This window comes from Ascaphus truei, chromosome 2 (genome assembly GCF_040206685.1).
Source record: "Ascaphus truei isolate aAscTru1 chromosome 2, aAscTru1.hap1, whole genome shotgun sequence".
Taxonomy (NCBI): Eukaryota; Metazoa; Chordata; class Amphibia; order Anura; family Ascaphidae; genus Ascaphus; species Ascaphus truei.
The window spans coordinates 318532653-318553125 of record NC_134484.1 but is presented as its reverse complement, the minus strand read 5'-3'; the positions used below and the strand labels follow the sequence as shown (position 1 = coordinate 318553125).

Below are 20473 nucleotides of genomic sequence, written 5' to 3'. Positions count from 1 at the left end.
GGGAGATCTGATGATGAGGGGGAGAGCTGATGATGATGAGGGGCAGATATAATGGTGATGAGGGGCAGATCTGATGATGATGATGAGGGGGAGAGCTGATGATGATGAGGGGAGATCTGATGATGAGGGGGAGTGCTGATGATGATGACGGGAGATCTGATGATGAGAGGGAGAGCTGATGATGATGAGGGGAGATCTGATGATGAGGGGGAGAGCTGATGATGATGGAGAGAGCTGATGATAAGGGGGAGAGCTGATGATAATGAGGGGCTGATGATGATGAGGGGAGATCTGATGATGAGGGGGAGAGCTGATGATAATGGAGAGAGCTGATGATAATGGAGAGAGCTGATGATAAGGGGGAGAGCTGATGATAATGAGGAGGAGAGCTGATGATGGTGATGAGGGGAGAGCTGAGGTGAGATGAGGAGTGATGGTGATGAGGAGGGATGATGATAGAGGATCAGGGAGAGGATGGGGGAGGGAGAAAAACATTGCAGTCAGTATTAATATTAATGGGGCCCGGAAAAAATGTTTGCCTGGGGGCCCACGCAGATCAAGCTATGCCACTAACCTCTTTCCCCCTTTTTTTCTTTTCTTATTTGTATATGTAAAACATGTGACAGTGTATAATTCTATATCCTTACCTAAGCTGGCAATCGTTTGGTGCTCCCGTTATAAATCTGTCAAAATCCTGATTGTGTGACTAACATAATGACTGCTTCCATCAGTGTCACTCAGCAGCTACAATGTATCCTTATATTACTATTGGTAACATTGTCTATTGTTACAGTTTACGGCTCAAACTGCTTGGAAATTTGGCAACAAATTATCACAAATAGGAAAGTGTTGCAAAGATCTTGCACTGCTGGGGAGGTGGGTAAAAACATGCTATAGAAATCAAAGGATGCTTTAAACCTCATTAAAATGGCATTAAGAGTTGACTACAAATGAAAAATAAAAAAAAACAGTCACTATTATCTAATACTACAAAACTGATTTATTAAAAAAAAACCACACACATAAGATTTCACATGTTTTGCTGCGTAATCCTCATTTTCTAGAGGAAGGTTGCATTCACTGCTCGATCAGAGCCCTTGCCACTTCCACTGATGCAACTGGGGGTCAGTCAGTCGTGACGATCCCAGAGGTCCGGTGGCACTCAGACTTCCGGCAGCTTAAAGGTTATAATAGTTATTGCTCTTTGCTTTAAGTTTTATCTTTGCCTCTGTCATGCTCTTTCTTGCAGCAACTGCAGGTTTAAGAGTCACAGGGGTGTGCAAATGCCCCTTTGTAGCCCCCGTGGTACTTGCACCCTGTGAAATCCCCTGCGTATCTTGTCTTGTTTGGAACGCACTGATCACTGAAAGGGTTACAATTTCCCACATGTTAAGGCACTGTAAATCCACTCTGTGAAAGTTCCTGCCTGTTTCCTTGTCTCCCACATAGAAAAATGGCCTCAAAGAACTCTGATAGGATAGTAGGTTTGGCAATACCAAAGGAATTAAAGAAATAAGTGGGCAATACTGTACCTTCAAATACGGATGAGGAATATAAAGAGACAGAGATCAAAGTAACAGCAGAAAAAATAGAACGTGAATTCTAAAAGGCTGTCAAGAAATATGACGTATGATATATTGTGATGTCATATAAAATCTGTGATCAAAGAATGATTGCACTATCTTAGCCAGAATATCACTGCATTTATAGATACACACTTAGAATCTTAAGCCTTACAAAAGGATCTATTTAAAAATGCCTCTCCTCTGTGTTGTTGTATAAATATTTCTAAATTGTAGTTCAAATTAACATCCCACAGTGTTTCCTAAATGTTGAATGGTTTTAATCGCACACAACACTATGGGGCCTATTCTAGTATTCCATATATGGACGGGGTGAAGACATCAATGGTAAGAAAAACATTGATTGTATTTTATTTCATTGTGTATGTTTTTTAGGTTACGCATTGACTGCCAATGTGTTTATCTACGCCCTTTTCGAGCTATAGATAAAGAGAGTGACAAGCAATGAATGCCTTTTTTGCAAATACTTGTTTTTATTTAATTGTTATGTATTTTTGGTGCTTGGTTTTATTTAATTGTTGTGTATTTTGGTGATTAATTTTTGCTGCTTGGTTTTTTAATTGTTGTGTATTTTTGGTGCTTGTTTTAATTAATTGTTGTGTATTTTTGACGCTTGGTTTTTTTTACTTGTCATTTTTTTATACTTGTTTTTTTAGGTTGCCCATGGACTGCAATAGAGGCACATCACAGTGTACCACTGTGCCAATGAATGGGTAGAGGTTGGGGGTAGTTACCCAGGGGAGTGTGGTTAGGTGTCCAGTTAGGTAGAAGGGCGAGGGGGGTTAACCCCTTAATTACTATAGCAGTTACTAACCGCTAAGGTGATTAAGGAGCTAGTAGCCATTAGTTTGTTTTATGTTTGTACTGTTGCTGCCGGCGGAGGACATGGAGGACAGTGATGAGGATGGCCTTCATCCTTGCATGGGTAAGTTGAACTTTGATTTACTTTATGCTGGATAATGTTTTATTTTTAATGGGCAAATGAGCTATTACCCACATCTGGATAATAGTATTTTTGCCCATTACGGTACTCTATATGTTGTGGGTAGCAGGGGTGGGTGAAGGTGATATTTAGCCTGCGGTGGGTGTTTATGGCTACAGGGTAGGTAGCGGGAGGGATTAACTCCTTCATTACAATAGCGGTAGTAACCGCTAAGGTAATGAAGGGTTTAACTCCTCCCGCAACCCCCCCCCCCCCCGCATGTCTAAACACCCACCGTGGGCCAAATATCACCTTCACCCGGTATCCACAAAAAAACGGGAACTCATATTTAACACCTTCATTGTCATAGCAGTTAGCCACTAAGGTAATGAAGCTGCCTGTAAATGTATTTCTATTGCACTGGATTGAAGCCGGGGGTCCCCGGAGACTTCAAATAAAAATAAAAAATAAATTCTAAGTCCTACTCGCAAATCCTATCCCGCCACCTTTAGAGTGGCGAGATGAGATCTGTGACAAGCTCGCTAATTCAGAGCTAGAATAGCGTGATCTTATAAATATGGCAATCTGGAGTTTTTTCCGCTCCTGCTCGGTGTGTTTGAGCCGCAGCGTTACTGTTTGGGGTGATGCAGGTCATCTGAGCTTTCTGAATAGCAACCTTGCAAAATCGTTCGGGAAGTGCTCAAAAACCTTGATGAGTTAGTTATCAACACTACTAGAATAGGCCCCTATATCTTTTAAGCCCTTGTAACCACTGTATAATGTTAAAATAAATGTAGTTCCTTTAGTGATTTAGAAGCCTTGTAAGCACACTGCAAATCCAAGAATGACAGTTTTATTTAGCCATGTGTTGTTAAAGAAGTGACTCAGTTAAAAAAAAATGATCTCTCCAAAAAAAGAGGGTGGGAGCAGGACTTGGAAAAAGAGATCTCTATTCCCTGTAATATAGCACTGAAACAGAAAACTCCACGGCAACACCCAGAAAACATCATAAAGCTTCATGGAAAAGACTCACATAAGTGTGCCAAGGGTAGTCACGACTCACACAGGCCACCATAGCGACATAAACAACCTAATTCTGGCTCCCTATCAGGTCAAAAGCTGGAAAATGGCTCATCATATTCAGCCCAAACGTGCAGTGGCCACGGGTACTTTATGTATACAGGCTTTATTTAAGATGAGCAGCGTTCTATATTGGTAGAGTGCCCATTGACTTACAGTGTATATACCTCCCAAAACACTCCTCTAAACCAGCGGTGCGCGAAGTGGGGGGCATGAACCCCAGGGGGGGCAGGAGATTTTGATGGGGGGGCACGGGCAGTTGCAGAGGCCCCACGCTCTTCCCCCAGGCATTTAAATTAAATGCGGGGGGATCGCGTGAGGCCCCTGCAACTGTTTACTTACCGGGATTCAGCTGGCTGTGTTGCGTCGCCATGGCAACGCACCATCAAATGACACCGCAGCGCCATGTGAAGTGACATCACAGGCGTCAAATGATGCCGTGGGTCACATGACGTGACATCACATGACCCCACTGCGTCATCTGACGCGAATGAAGGTAGGCGGGGGCGCCAGAGCCGGGGGCAGGGCCATCTTAACAACATTAGGGGGCACCCGGGCAGAGCAGTGCACGGGGCCCTGCCTACACTGTCGCTCCCAGCCTCCCACGCGCTCATTAGCAGCTTCAGGCACCAGAAGTGCTGCACTGCAAGGCTGCGAGCGGTTGTGACGTGAGCCGTGGTGCCCGGCGGGCGGAGAGCGAGTAGGGGGAGAGCGAGTAGGGTTGCCAGGTGGCTTGTCCAAAAATACTGGACACAATGGTGAAAGGTGCGACACACTCGAGAATCATTGCTGGGGAAGAATGTTATTTGTTCTAAATTTCACTCCAAGTATTCACCAATTTATATTCTATTTCGTAAAAAATATCTGGGGAGGAGTCTTGGGAGGGAGCGCCCTTCGGAGGATTGTTTAAGGAAACAGAATATGAAATAGTGCAAATTGGTGAATGCTTGAAATTTAGAACAAATGACGTAATGATCAGATAATTTATAAATAACTGACCTGCAGTCATACTGTACATGGCGAGCAATACTGATCTTACTGCTCCTCCCAAATTCCAAGATTCTCGCACCCCCTCCTCATCCTCTCTCTCTCCCCCCTTGTCCTCTCACCCTCCCACCCCCCTTTGTCCTCTCACCCCCCCCCCCTTGTCCTCTCATCGTCTCCCTTCATCCTTTGTCCTCTCACCCCCCCCTTGTCCTCTCACCGTCTCCCTTCATCCTCTCTCATTCCCCCACCCCCCTCTACTTTCATCCTCTCACCCCCTCCCTTCATCCTCTGTTACCCCCCATCCCTTCATCCTCCCACCCCCCCCCCCTTCCCTGTCATTATCAGTACAGTAGCTTTCAAATTTCGACTTCAAAATCCAGCTTTAAATTGCATATTAAATCATGCCATTGAATAAGTAACCTGCTCTGCCTTATTGGGATGATCTGTAAGTAAGAAGGGTGCTTCAGAGATTGCAATGCTGCTGTGATGAGAGCTGAGTTATGGAGCTTTCTGAGAATTTACAATGGTGATTATTTTAATAGATCTTGAAAATGGGAAGACTGTTAGTGTAGTAAAAGAAAAGTAAGGGTGAGTGAGCAATTAAACAAAGTTGCCAGTAATGTATGTACTGTCTGTCACACCACACACACACACACACACACACACACACACACACACACACACACTCACTCAAACACACACACACACTGAGGAACACACATATACAGGCAGGACACATGACACAGACAGAAAGACAGGCACACTGAGACACACACACTGAGATACACACACTGAGATACACACATACACTCACACACAGACACACCCACACAGATAGACAGACACACACATATACAGACAGGACACAGATAGACAGACACACACTGAGAGACACACACACACACACACAGATAGACAGACACACACATATACAGACAGGACACAGATAGACAGACACACACTGAGAGACACACACACACACACAGAGATAGACAGACACACACATATACAGACAGGACACAGATAGACAGACACACACATATACAGACAGGACACAGATAGACAGACACACACTGAGACACACACAGACAGGACACAGATAGACAGACACACTGAGACACACAGACAGACACACTGAGACACACAGACAGACACACTGAGACACACAGACAGATACACTGAGACACACAGACAGACACACTGAGACACACAGACAGATACACACAGACAGACACACTGAGACACACAGACAGACACACTGAGACACACAGACAGATACACTGAGACACACAGACAGACACACTGAGACACACAGACAGACACACTGAGACACACAGACAGACACACTGAGACACACAGACAGACACACTGAGACACACAGACAGATACACTGAGACACACAGACAGACACACTGAGACACACAGACAGATACACACAGACAGACACACTGAGACACACAGACAGACACACTGAGACACACAGACAGACACACTGAGACACACAGACAGATACACTGAGACACACAGACAGACACACTGAGACACACAGACAGATACACACAGACAGACACACTGAGACACACAGACAGATACACTGAGACACACGAACACAGCCTCACCTCTCTGCTGCACGCTTTTCCTCCGCTCTTTGGCCCCACCCCCCCAGGCTCCTGCCACTTCCCGATTGGCTGAATTACACAGCAGCAACCAATCAGAAGCTGCCCAGCCCCCTAGCAGCAGCAGCCCTGCTCTATCCCATGTCCGGTATTATCTCTCACAGGGGAACCAAATACCGGACACCTGGCACCCTAAGAGCGAGCCGGGGTGCCGGGCGGGGGGAGAGCATTGTGGGCACGCGCGGGGCCCCCCTATGCTGTGGGGCCCCCAGGCAACTGCCCAGCATGCCCATATGTTAAGACGGCCGTGGCCGGGGGGAGAGAGACAAGGGGGCGCAGCACAAAAAGTTTGCGCTCCCCTGCTAGTACAACACAAGATACCTGTGAACACATCTGAGATACCTGGGAAATATGCAAATTTGAAGATTCAAAGTATATTCAAATTATTTTATTTTAACGTCAGCTTAAGCCACTTAACCTTGTTTTATGGCTCTTGCCCCTTGTTCCAGTTCCGTTACCCCCATAATAAAATAAAAGAATGTCCCATACCACTAACTATTTGTCAAAATATCTAATCATGTTTTAAGATCATTTCAGTGTTTAGCAATAAACAGCAATAAAAATGTAAATAAAATACTTTGAAACTACTGCATGACTGCAGTATAACATTTCCAAGCAGTAATCATAAAGCAAACTGTAAAACACCAATTTCTGTATTATTAAAAAAAAAAATGCATGTTTTTTTACTGAGTTTCGGTTTTATTACTCCAGGAACAACAAGGTTCAATTTCTTTTTTAGATTCTCATGATTCTGAATCAAAATCAAAATGGCTGGCAATAAACTGTCTTTGACAGTGAACCAATCAGTAACATCAGTGGAACGCTAGAGTATGCGAAGCATGTAAGCATTCTTCCACCTCCCGGCTGTTGAGCTGGAACACGTGAATAGTATTAGGCACCTCCCGGTACACTTCCCAGAAACACTTAAATATGGCCACTGCAGTGAATTTTCTAAGAAATGTCTAATAACCAAATCACAGTCAGATCGTAATCATTACAGAAATATTAAATTATCTGTCTATCCCAGAAAAAAGAATATAAAAAGGAGAGAAAACTAATCACTATCCATGTGAAGGCAAACAGAGAGATGCGTATCCCAGTATCCCATAATAATAAAAAATAGAAAATGTATTGGATCATGACAAAATGGCTAGTAGCCCACATCAACATGTTTCACGCCAGGGCGCCTGATAAATCATGATAAAATCATGATGGCCGCCTCAATGTCATCCTATTGTCCCATGGGAGTGAAGTTGACCTGGCTGCCATTTTGATTTCCCTGAAGGAACTTTAAAAAAAACAGCCAATGGAAAGGTAAATATCTCGGGAACCCTGTGCCTCCCTGAGAATAGAGTGGTTCCGTTTTGGAACCCTCCACCTCCCACCCCTATTCTAAATAAAAAGAATGGAAAGAAAGCAGGGCAATCAATATCGCTGCTTATGGAGCAATGAATTATAAAACGACCATTACATGTGGTAGATTCAGAGCTTTCAACCTCAAAGGACTTATCAGTGAGACTGCGGGACAGAGTGGGAACATTTGGACAAAAAATAATAATAATAATTTTCATCAGTGAGACTGATATCAATTTTGAAGTGAACGTTTTTTATTATATACATTTTGTATATGTGTATTTCTATTGTGTAATTTTATTGTGCTCTTAAATGCTTTTTGGTCCTCTTTTTGTGTTTATATTGGGGAGTATTTTGTTGTATTATGTATGTATCTATTTTTGGATACAATTGTTGCCTTATGACTGGTAACATACTTACTGATTACTAATGAGGTATACACCTTGATTTTTTGATATTGCAACCAATCATATGGCTTATAGGAGTATTTAAAGAACACTTAGACAGCATGCTAACACTCCTGATGAAACCTGGGAACATGTGAAATGCGTTGAGTATGGAAGGACGCTGTGCAGGACGTTGTTCACAGCGCTACTGGTTTGGCGATCTAATATCCGGGCATCCAAACCAGGAAGTGCGGGAGCCAACCAATCGTGGACGAGGGAGGAGAGATGCAGAGAGAGCTGGAAACTCGAGCAATGTGAACGCTGGGGGTCTCGGACGGCGACTACTCTATCTCTGGTCATATATTTGTTGTTTTACTATGACACCATGTGAGTGTGTTACATTTTACTTTATCACCAGATAAAAATCATGTTATCAGTCTGCACTATTGGGGCTTTTTCATTTTTATTAAGGTCATCACACGTTCCAGATGCTTAAGGGAAAGATACTGCTACTGATTTATGGATATGCTTATAAAGAACATATAGTATGCGAGTACACATTCTATAAGCTACTGAAAGCCTGACCTGTCCTAATTGAGACATATTGCACTATTTAGTGTTTATTTTTCTATTCACATGTTTGCGCTCCCCATGAACTGGACTTCAACATCGTGAGAGATTTGCAAGATATTTCTGGAAATAAACATCCCGCACTCTTCCCCCAAGGCATTTAAATTAATGCCGGGGGATCGCGTGAGGCCTTCCCCCACAAATACCCTCACGCTGATATATATATACACACACACACACACACACACACACACACACACACACACACACACACACACACACCCTACCTTGAGTAGGAAGCTGTCCGACAGCTCCCGCTCCCGCCGCTGATAGGCTCATCAGCGGACCACGTGATGCGTCACCGCTCGGGATCACAATTTTCTTGCATCCCCTGGCGGCTGACGCGTCACAGCGCGTAGTGAGCCGTGCAGCGAGGGGGGGCTGGGACCAGCCCTAAGATCTCAGGCTTACACATCACGCTAACAAGGTGATTTGTTTTAGCTTTTCTTTTTTTGCAGTTTTGCTGTAAATTTAATAGGGGCCAAAAGGTCTTAGGCCTCTCATTCACTAGTGGGATAAGTGGGTTGAGGAGCATTTAACTATGCATTACATTTACCTCATGTTAATAGAAGTTAACTGTGCGATAGCTATCTTTTTACCATGCCTTAGAGACAATTTGACACCAGCTAATTCTTGGAGACATCAACCTAAACAATGTATGATTCTCTTTGCAATAAGTGGCACCCTTATTATGCCACCTCCAGCAGAATGAAAAGAAACTCCATGTGCACCACCCAACAACATAGAGGGTTCCTCTTATTATGTTTTTCTGCAGATTATATCAAACCAAAAACCACAACACTAAGCAAATAATTATTGCTTAGACACACATAGGGCCTTATTTTATATACACCAAAGTGGTCACTCAGGACAATTTCCACTGAAAATCCCTGTAGTCGTCAATAAGGATTTTTGACTGAAAACAGCATAAACGATCACTTTGTGTGATATTATCTCTGTATATTCCCAATTACAGGGGAATAAGGTGAGGTCTTAGCAAAAAATAAAAAGTTACATGAATCAAGACCAAGCATATCTTTGAGGGTGACGTCCTACGGGAATTGGCAGTATTGTATTTGCCTTGCTAAATAATGCTAACGCGCCTTTCTTTTTTTGACTTATTGCAGTGCATGACTGCACTTTAAAAAGTAATAGAACACAAGAACAATGCAAAAAAAGGACCTTAAAATGCATTAATCACATTACACAATCTCTCTCATCATTACCCAACATGATGCGTGTGCACAAAAATCTAAAAGGAATGAAAATAATGTTTTCTTTTTTCTAAACGAAGTAGCTTTACAAACTGCAGACTTGTTCAATTTTTAAAACAATCAATGCAGCCATCAGATGTGTTGTTGTTAGTTAAATATTCATTGCCTATTACTCAGCAAATATTAGTGATCTTGCAGACTATTAATGACAAACTCTACTAACCTAAACTTTTCAAAGATTACAAAGTCCATCGTCTTTTGTGTTGTTATTAAAATGTGCTATCCTTTATACCCGTCCAGCTAAATTACAATGGCTGTCCATTGAGAACGTGCCCAATTTGGAGTACCAGGCTATGGTTCTATGTCTAGTATTTTTTCTCATTGATGACAATGATTTTAAATGTGGAATAATGATTTTCTACTCACTCGCTCTCTTTTCTTTTGCTTGTGGTACACACACTAACATACTTAGGATAGTTTTCACTAAAGTGTGATAATTAAGTAATAATCCCCGAAGAACAGGGCATTACTGGCCAATAATGCCCTGGCTGGAAGAGTTGAAGGCCTGAGGCGAAGCCGAGGGACTTTAACCTAGCCAGGGCATTATTGGCCAGTAATGCCCTGTTCTTTGGGGATTATTACTATTATAGGCTAAATATAGTTTTATTTATATATTTTAATTTTTCATAAAAAAGATACATTTTTGTAGTCATTGATTTTTATCAGTGTATATACCTGTGTAGGAAAAAGAAGTAAAGTAGAAGATGAGAGGGCTGAGGAGCGGGAGAGAGAGAGGTGTAGGGGGGGAGAGAGGTGAAGGAGGGGGAAGAGAGAAGTGAAGGAGGGGGGAAAGAGAGAAGTGAAGGAGGGGGGAAGAGAGAAGTGGGGGGGGAGAGAGGTGAGAGGGGGACGAGAGAGGTGAGGGGGGAGAGAGGTAAAGGGGGGAAAAGAGAGGTAAGAGGGGAAAGAGGGAGGTAAGGGGGGGAAGAGGGAGGTGATAGGGGAGAAAAGGGAGGTGAGGGGGGAGAAAAGGGAGGTGAGGGAGGAGAAGAGGGAGGTGAGGGAGGTGAGAGGGAGGTGAGGGAGGTGAGGGGGAGGTGGGGAGAGAGAGGAGGTGAGAGGGGGGAGGTGAGAGGGGGGAGAAGAGGGAGGTGAGGGGGAGAAGAGGGGGAGAAGAGGGAGGTGAAGGGGGGAAGAGAGAGAGGTGAGGGGGTGGGAAGAGAGAGACGTGAGGGGTAAGAGAGGTGAGGGGGGAGAAGAGGGAGGTGAGGGGGAGAAGAGGGAGGTGAGGGGGAGAAGAGGGAGGTGAGGGGGGTGAAGAGGGAGGTGAGGGGGGTGAAGAGGGAGGTGAGGGGGGAGAAGAGGGAGGTGAGGGTGAAAAGAGGGAGAGAGAGAGATGTGGGGGGGGGGAGAGAGAGGACGGGGGAAGAGAGAGGTGAGGGGGAAAAAGAGAGAGGAGGGGGGAAGAGAGAGGTGAGGGGGGAAAGAGAGAGGTGAGGGGGGGAAAGAGAGAGGTGAGGGGTGAAGAGAGAGGTAAGGGGGGGAGAGAGAGGTGAGGGGGGAGAGGAGGTGAGGTGAGGAGAAAAGGGGTGAGGGGGAGAATTGGGGGGAATGGAGGGGGAGATGTGGGAGAGAAGGGGGAGAGAAGTGGGGGTACTGTGATATTAACTACAACTAAATATAAAGAAATACAAATTACCTTACTGTAGCACAGGCAATAGATGTGGTGAGAAATATTACTTTGTTGCAAGCAACAAAGTTACCAGTTGGGACACTGCAGCTTCTGACAGCAGCTTCTGACAGCACTAGCAGCTATGAGAGAGATGGGGAGAGAGGCTGCTTGTGCTGCTGTGTTCAGTGTCCTCAGTGAGGAGAGTGGAGCTGCTGCAGTTAAGATTTAAACTTGATGTTTTTTTCTCAGCGCGAGCCCCTGCATCTCTGCTTTGAGGTGAGTTGGCAAGTTGTCAAAAATTCCGGGCATTACTGAATGAATAATGCCCGGAGTTCTGACCAATCAGAGAGCAGGGATTTCAGTAATGCCCGGAATTTTACTGCTTCAGACTATAATCATTATCAACGATTCCACTTAGCAGTGTCCAGGTTCCGTTGCAAGAGCTAGGAAGCATAGGGTACTTGTGACATTCTTGGAAGTTTCTGCTGTACCTTCTCGCTATGCATACTGCTGCGGCCAAGTTTATTCGAGCATTTGCCCGTTCTTGGCCGCAGCAGTAGCCTGGCGCGCGCCCGAGTGTGACGGGCGCGCGCCGAAGCAGCGGAAGAGCGCCCTCCGATCGGGGCGCTCTCCCTACCGCTACCGGGTCCGCCGGGTACCCCGGAACCCCCTGCCGCCGTCCCGCAGATCGCGGGACACCAGGGCTCCCTCGGGGAGCCCTGGACGCGCGTGCAGGGGGCGCAGGCTCCCGAAGACGCGTGACCGCGCGTCTATGACGCGCGGCACGCCGAGGGGCAGCCACAAGCAAGCCGGGAAATATCCCGGCTTGCGGTACCGGCCACACTTTAATAAAGTGTGTCGGTAGTGTATGGGCCCATACTTACAAAGAGTGCGAAAACACATTTCAGCGCCAGAAGACACATTACAGTCCATTTAGCTAAATGTGTCCTCTGGCATAGCACCAATTGTAAATTTGGCACAGGCATGGGGGATCGATCTTAACCTTCTATTCAGGCCACATGCAGTTGGGGGGGGGGGATCACATGACCTGAAACCCAAATGCTTGTGACATATTGTGCTACTAAACAGTTAGTTAAAAAAAGGGGTTATCGGCTATTTAAGTGACTGGTCATTAACAATCACGTATTGCACTTCAGTGAATATGCCCCTGGATACACTTTCAAAACATCCTTTAATTTTGTTATCCAAGTGCCTTACCTCCTATTTGACACAGTTTGGGGGTTTGAAGTGGCCTCAGTGACTGCTCATCAAATGTAACTTTATAGAGTTGTTTTTTTCTTTTGGCACAATTGCTTGAGAATGTGATTGGGAAGTTGATTTAGCTTTTTTTAAGTCAATTCCACATACTCAGCAAACAAAGTGGTATATAGATGTAGACCAACCGACTTCTCACGGCTGGAGGTCACTGGGGAAAAATGACCGTGACAACCACTGGCCACATAGAAAGCTTCCTGCTTGAAGAATGAAGCATTCCCAAGGAGATTAAGTTGTGCTACATACGTATGAGAAACTGATCAATATTCATGCCATGCAATACACTAGTTTTTCTCTATTCCATTGTTTGGTACTCTGCCTCAATTCAGGTACTGTATGTATTTTAGAATTCATACAAGGTTTCTTTAGCTAAGACGTTGTTATGTAGCTTACATTGGAAAATGGCGTATATATTCGGCGAGAGATGCAGAAATTGATGCCTTATGTGTTTCAAGAAATAGTCTCCCTATCTCTCCAGTACATGAATATAAAGGTATCCGTTTATTATGAAAATCAACACTTTTACATACTTAAAAAGTCTTTCAATAAGTGTTAATGCTCCTTTAGGAAGAATATATAAAGTTAGTAAACATTACTCTGTGTTTTCACCCCTCCTTTGTTTTCGCCCCTACCTTGCTGTCTCTTGTCCCCTCTTCCACACCGTACTCTTTCCTCCATCATGCCCTGCTTCTCTTTGCAGTCTCTCCTCCCCTCTCTTTGTACTCCATCCTTTACTGTGTCTGCTCCTCTATGTGCACACTACACTCCCTCCTCTCCTACTGATCACATATGTCTACTCCTCTCCTTGCTGTCTCTCACCGTCTCCTCTCCTTGCTCTCCCCTAACCTGTTAGGCTATATACCTGGCACGTGACTTGATACTGGTAACATCATAATGTGTTGCAGACATCCTTAGCCTTTTATAGGAAAGATACCTAAGTCTGTTATCTATAGAAATAGATAAAGATAGATATTTCAGAATGTTTGTCTGTGTGTCAGGTCAGTTACTGGATGTTGTAACTAGCACATTATAGCATACTGGTGACATCATAATGAGTTGCAGACACCCTTGGAGATATATATATGTATGTATATGTGTATATGTATGTACAGTATATATGACAGAGAGACAGAGAGACAGAGAGACAGAGAGACAGAGAGACAGAGAGACAGAGAGTCAGAGAGACATACAATACACACATCTGTTTATCATGCGTCTTAAAGCTGCACAGGGCTGCCAAAGCGCTCCAAGCATGAGCGCCGGGTGTCCTGGCATTTACGCAAGCATGCGCGGGGGGCATTGCGGGTAGTTGAGCGCGCTAGAAAGTTAGTCTTTTTTGTTTACATAAGGGCCGAGCGCGGGTGAGCGGGTGAGCGGGTGTGCCCGCGCACGAGCGCCACGTGAGCGGGAACTTAAATATATCTATATAAGTAAGTAACCGCGGTAAGCGCCGCCCGCTCCGCGCTAGCGAGGAAGCAGCCTTACTCCCTCTTTTCCTCACTAATCCCCTCTCTCCTCTCCCTCTGTCAGTTACCCCACGCTCACTCATTCCCTCCCCCCCACAAGATATATACCAAAAAACTTCCCACCCTCAAATACATAAAAAAAAATACCCACCCCCGTAAATATATACAACCCCAAATGCATACAATAAACACACCTACCCAATACATATAAAAAAAAACAATACCTCTCTCTCTCTCTCGAATGTGACGCCGGGTCACTCGGGAGGGGGGGGCGTGAGCGCAGGGACAGAAACACAGGGGGGCGCAGCCCAAAAACTTTGCGCACCCCTGCTATAGACCACAGTTGCACTCTATTACATATACCACATATGTCATAAGACAATTAATAAAGCACTTCAAAGGATATTTAGCATGTGTAACTGTTGATGTCACATGTACATGTTTATCTGTTCTCATGTGTTTGCACATTTTACATCTGCCACACTTATAGTTTCCTACTATTCCCAATTGGGTTCTAATGCTCATAGATTCTTCTTTTTGTGCCTTTAATTGGCTCAGAGCAAGTATGCTATTTAAATGAAAACATACTTGTAGCATTTTTTATAAACCACTCTGAATGACATTTTTTATGTATTATAATGTAACAAGCATTTTTTCTTTCTGTAGCAACCATTTACAAAGTCACATCCTCTTCTTCTGAAACAGGCTCTGGCACATCCCTTTTTGAGCGCTGCCCTCTCTCTAGTAGTGCACCAATTGTATCTAGTGACTGCCTGGTCACATGATCTTCCCCACAGAACTTTGCATCTTTGGTCCTCTTCTGCTGCACTGACAGCCATTTAGTGAGCCCCCGAGCTGAATCTTTGACGATTGATCACAGGAGAACGGATCGATCGGCAACTTAGCTAATTACTTATCATTGTGTGGATTGTATTGATGCACATATTAAAGAGGGGGGTGGAGGGGAAACTAAAATGTAAAAAAAATAAAAAGGCCGCTTGGACTGCTGCTTTAATATGACTTTCCATAACCTTATGAGCTTGTCCAAACATGCTGAGAGCAACTGCTTTTAAGCTATGCAGAATACATATCTTCTTCATTATGTATAATTATTGTGTAATTAAGACACACTATTTAAACGCAGGCATCAAAATGATAACGACAAATACAACAGAGTGCTCAGTACAGGTTGTTTTCTTTAAGTGCCCCTCCGTTTTCCTCCCTAAAGAAAACATTCTGCAGTAATTCCAAACTTGCAGTAATCATGGCCGAGTTATACAGCTGTTCTTAAAAAAAAAAAAAAAAAGAGCCTTTCTGGGTAAAGATTTGTAAAAGTCTATGAAGAACTTAGTCTACATTGCTTTTACATTGCCTTTATCACACATTTAATTATGAAATGATCCAGTATCTATTTTGTAGAAATATGGCCATTAAATGATCTGTTAGCTCATATAAATAAGTGTGACTGCCCTTTGCTATCCAAAAGCCTGGTGATAAAAAAAAAAGATTAAGTAGCTCCAGTACGTGTAGCTCTAGTTCCCCAAAAAGCACGTGGAAAGTTATTGTAGAGGCAATTTTCCTTCTCCAAGCTGCTAAATACGCTGATAAGACTTTAGAGGCCATTTATGAGACTGTAGTAGATATACATCATTCAGAAAGCCATTTAAATGTAATAGATTTAGGGCCGTATTCTATTTACGATAAAATAGCCAGTGGGGCCACTTTCAGCCTAAAAAATCCATTGACTTAAATTGGGATTTTGGGCCAAACAAAGTCCAAATGGCTGCTTCTGCATATATGGAATAAGTCCCTTAGATAAAGGGATACGGCTACAGCTGTTCTGTGAGAGAGGCTCCATGTCTCAAAGTAATTTCATATACACCCTCTATTTCAAAGAGGTGAATTCATAAAAGTGTAACACATGATCATACAAAACTAGCCATTCGTGTGATCACTGGTATCATGATTTCATGAACCTAGCCTAATAAGTCGTGACTTTGAGGGCAAACAATGGCTTTGGTGACAGACAATCTTGGAAGCTTAGTCCAGATTTGTTGTAGAATAACTTTTCATGGAAGATGTGGACCTTTTTGTAGATATGTAGGCAGTTAAAGGGTTAATAAAGACTATATTACATTAAACATAAACTACAGTATATTACATGAAAAAAACTATTACATAAACAAAAAACATTGAGAGAACCTGGTTCTTTGTCTGTAAGAGCATCTGGAAAGGTAAGAATTGTGTCTGTAATTATGTCAAATTAAATAAAACAGATGTATAATGGACAGGAGAAAAACCACTGTGGAGACAGATGTCATATATGACCTTCAAAAATGCATGTTGTTTAGCAAGTGATGCTGCTCTGATTGGAGCCCAGCGGAGGAACTGACAGCCTCTTCCATAGTGGCTGACCAAAAGTTATCTATTGCTTATAAACTTCTGCTAAACAAGGAACTGAATGGTGGATTGGACCTGTACAATGTTGGACCCATTTTGTTTTTTTCTAAGATTTGAGAAATCCAGAATAATGTTTTTTGATTGTGATTAAAGAGGAAATACAAGCGGGTGAATTTTTTTAATGTGGTATTAAAGAAGCAGTTCCCCTGTTTGAATTTTTTTTAACCCCCCCACCCCCTGTCTAACATGGATAGAAATCAAGGGAGCCACAGAGCTGAACATAGGGTGTTTCAGCTCCAGGGACACCTGGCTCCCGAGATACTTACAGCTGAAGGTAGTGCCAGTACCATCCACTCCAGGAGAAACAAAATGGCGGTTTCAACCTCCCACGTCCCACAGGTCCAAAGACCTAGAAGGACCCCTTGCTTTGCCTCCAGCTAAAACAAAGGAGCTCTGGTATGGGGGACTGCTTGTTTAAAGTTTGCTCCTATAATCAGGGGCATTTTTTTCTCAATCCCTTATGTGAAACCTCCAGGTCAAAGGTAGAGTTAATCTCTTTGCTTAAGAGATCAGAGTCCAATGTTAGAAACTCAAACAAGTCACCATAGGAGAGGAGTAGCCAACTCCAGTCTTCAAGGGACACCAACGGGTTAGATTTTAAGAATATCCCTGCTTCAGCACAGGTGGCTCAATCATTGACTGACCCACTGACTTAGCCACCTGTGCTGAAGCAGGGATATCCTTAAAACTTGACCTGTTGGTGGTCCTTAAGGACTGGAGTTGCACACTCCTTCCATAGTATATATCCCCCAATGTGTTCTTTACCTCTGCATATATATTCAGAGAATCGACTATCGTGACCACGATGCAGGTGTATAGTACATGAGTCTAATGTAATAGTCACTACCTCTTTACTGCCAGATGAGCTTGCAGTATGTTTTTGTCATTCTCCTACAGCAATGAATGGGTTTGGAAGTGGAGCAATCCATGGCTGCTTTTTTTAAACACATCCTCAAATGCGTAGTGAATGTTCCTTCTTTATTCAGTTATTCAGAATAGAAAATCAATATGTTTACATATTTAACCACTCATAACGTCGGAGTGCTGGCCAACAATTTCCAAACGCCTGCACTTAACTCAATTGCAAAACAAAGGTCTATTGGATTTTTACACAATTCCACTTTGTCCTCACAAATTCAGAGATGACTGCTTCAAGCTGCCGTTTTCATTAATAAGCACTGGAAGTCCTTTCCGTATTGCTGCAACCCTATTTTTTGTAATCCTGTTTTAACCAGGTTACAAATGCTGTGTAATGTCATTTATAAAGCTCCATTCTGCTTTATTTAGATTCATTCTTATACCACTCAGCCAATTCCAAATGCACTATTCCCACAGATGGGTAAATCTGGCTCAAGCAATTGTCATGTTTACATAAAACCTTATTGTCCTACTCACAACGACTAAGGACTATTCCATTTACCCACAATCCATATCTTTTTTTTTTTTTTTTTTTGGTTAACGTATAGTCTATTTTACAGTAAGCTCTGAAACAAAAGAGCCTGGTTCACTGAGGCAATTCCTAGAAATTACAACATAAGCTTTACTTTAAGTACCCTGTTCCATGAAGCTCACGATTGAGGCCCGCTCTTGTTACATGAGAAGTATGTATCTGCTGCTTGTAAAAGTTATAAAACCAATAAATACTGCAATAAAGAATAGGAGTTTTATAATCCATTTCCATAAAGCAAACATGCTGTTTGTCTACAATATATCAGTGTGGTGTGTTAATAATTATAATAGTTTGACAGTTATTCTATGGAAGTTTTTGGGACAGTCGGTGTGTGAGAAGGTACAGATGTAGCAGACGTTATTACCCCTATTAATGCAAAATAACGCACAGAATAGCGCGTGTAATAACACTAGAGTTATAGCCTTCACCAGTGTTTTCAATAGCACTACTGGTTAATGACGCATCAGCATTAACGCTATGCATTGCGTAAACGGGAGTAGTAACATCTGCTGCATCTGCCAGTGTGACATCATAACAATCAGGGTGAGTTGGATGAATTGTACAAACCCCGATTTTCCTCTTTCTTCCTCACCAAGCCTTGCCAAGTTTTTGCTAACAACGTGTAGCTGGCATAGAGCTCACGCATTATTTACACAGTTGACAGACTTACGTGGTCTGAAAATACTTTTGCAATGTTTGATTTACCTCAATGGTGATGCAAGACTGGCGAAAAACAAAAAAAAGGCAAATGTTTTAAAATACTTTATGGGACTTTTTGAAGTGAAACTTCTTAGCTGGCACTGGAACTGGCACTGGCACTGGCATCTACAAAAATCTCATAGGGAACAAAAGTCTGCTTGGCAACGAAAACTGTAACGGAAGTGAGTGACTGCGCATGTGCAGGATCTTATGACTGTCCGTGCATGAGCATTGTTGGGGACATGAGGAGTAGAAGCGTCCGTAGGCAGCGCATGCGTAGATGGGCTAGAGGATTCCAGGGCATGTGTGGCTGTCGCCGCGCGCATGCACAGACGCGTCCGTCCCCGCGTGCATGCGCAGACGCGTCTGTCACCACGTGCATGCGCAGACGCGGCCTTTGTCACGCACATTTGCAGACGCGACAGCTGCTCTCGCGCATGCGCAGATGCGACCTCCGTCTCAGACACCCAAATCCTCGAAGCAGCTAAGCCAGACTGACACACACATGCACAAATGCGTTCATAAGATTCAAAGTACACCGAGAAAACAACATTTACTTGTCACAGGAGCAGAGCAGTCTATAATTCATTTTTCAGACAAACAAAAACAGACGGGGCGTGTGCTGAGCACGCGCGTTGTAAGTGAAATTCCTTTGTGTTTTGTCACTGAAAATGTATTTTGATTGAATTAAAGTCTTTTGAGAGTAGAATTACAATTTCAGTGACAAAACACTACAACGTTTCAGTTACAACGCGCCTGCTTGGCACACATCCCGTATTTTATAATATCCATAATATTTAATGTTTATCTATAAACTATTCCTATCTACTTTTGGCAACATTCAAAGCAGAAACAAAACAGTCAGATAGAAACCATGTCTTTTCAAAGTAAACACTGATTTCGATGCTCTTTTTCAGCAATCCGTGTGTGATGCTCTTATTTAGCAATATACATACAGTATGTGTGTGTGCGTGTGTGTGTATAAGGGGTGGTCATTCTTAATGCTTCAATTTAACAGTACACTACAATATCTCAAATGTAAGAAAGGTGCCAAGTGAATAGAGTAAAAATCAGAAATCATGGAACATGTTTACACAGAATTGCTACGTCATAAAATACCTTATTCAAGTGAATGAGACGCAAGGTGCCTTCTGACATAGGGTTGAAGCAGGGGATCTCCGGAGCTGAACCCCATTACTTTCAGCTCCGCGGAGCCCCTGCTTCCGGAGATACTTAAATTAAGTTAATTTATGGGTTAATTTAGCGGGTTAGGGTAGGGGGGTTACGAATAGGGATTTTAGGGTAAGGCACAAGGTTTTTAGGGTAGGGGATTAGGGTAAAGGGATTATATTGATTAAGATAGGGGATTAAGATATAGGGTTTAGGGTAGGATTTTAGGGTAGGGGAGTAAATTAAGGCGTTTAGTGTAACGGGTTAAGGTTTTTAGGGTAGGGGTGTGTTAGTATTAGGGGTCAAGATTAGGGGTTTTAAAGGTAAGGATTAAAGTTTAGGGACTTACCTTTGCTGAAAAGCGGACGGCGGAGAGATGTCCTGGCAGCGAGGTGAGTAGCGGCTAAACTCTGGCGGAGATTTGGTCTCACAACGTTTCGACCGTACGGT

The 20473-nt window shown here is 43.3% G+C and overlaps 1 protein-coding gene across 2 annotated transcripts in view; it reads right to left on the bottom strand.

Annotated features, from left to right (window-relative positions):
- Positions 1-20473, bottom strand: part of ITGA9 (integrin subunit alpha 9) — a 505378-nt gene that overhangs the window by 465981 nt on the left and 18924 nt on the right. The window lies entirely within an intron of this gene.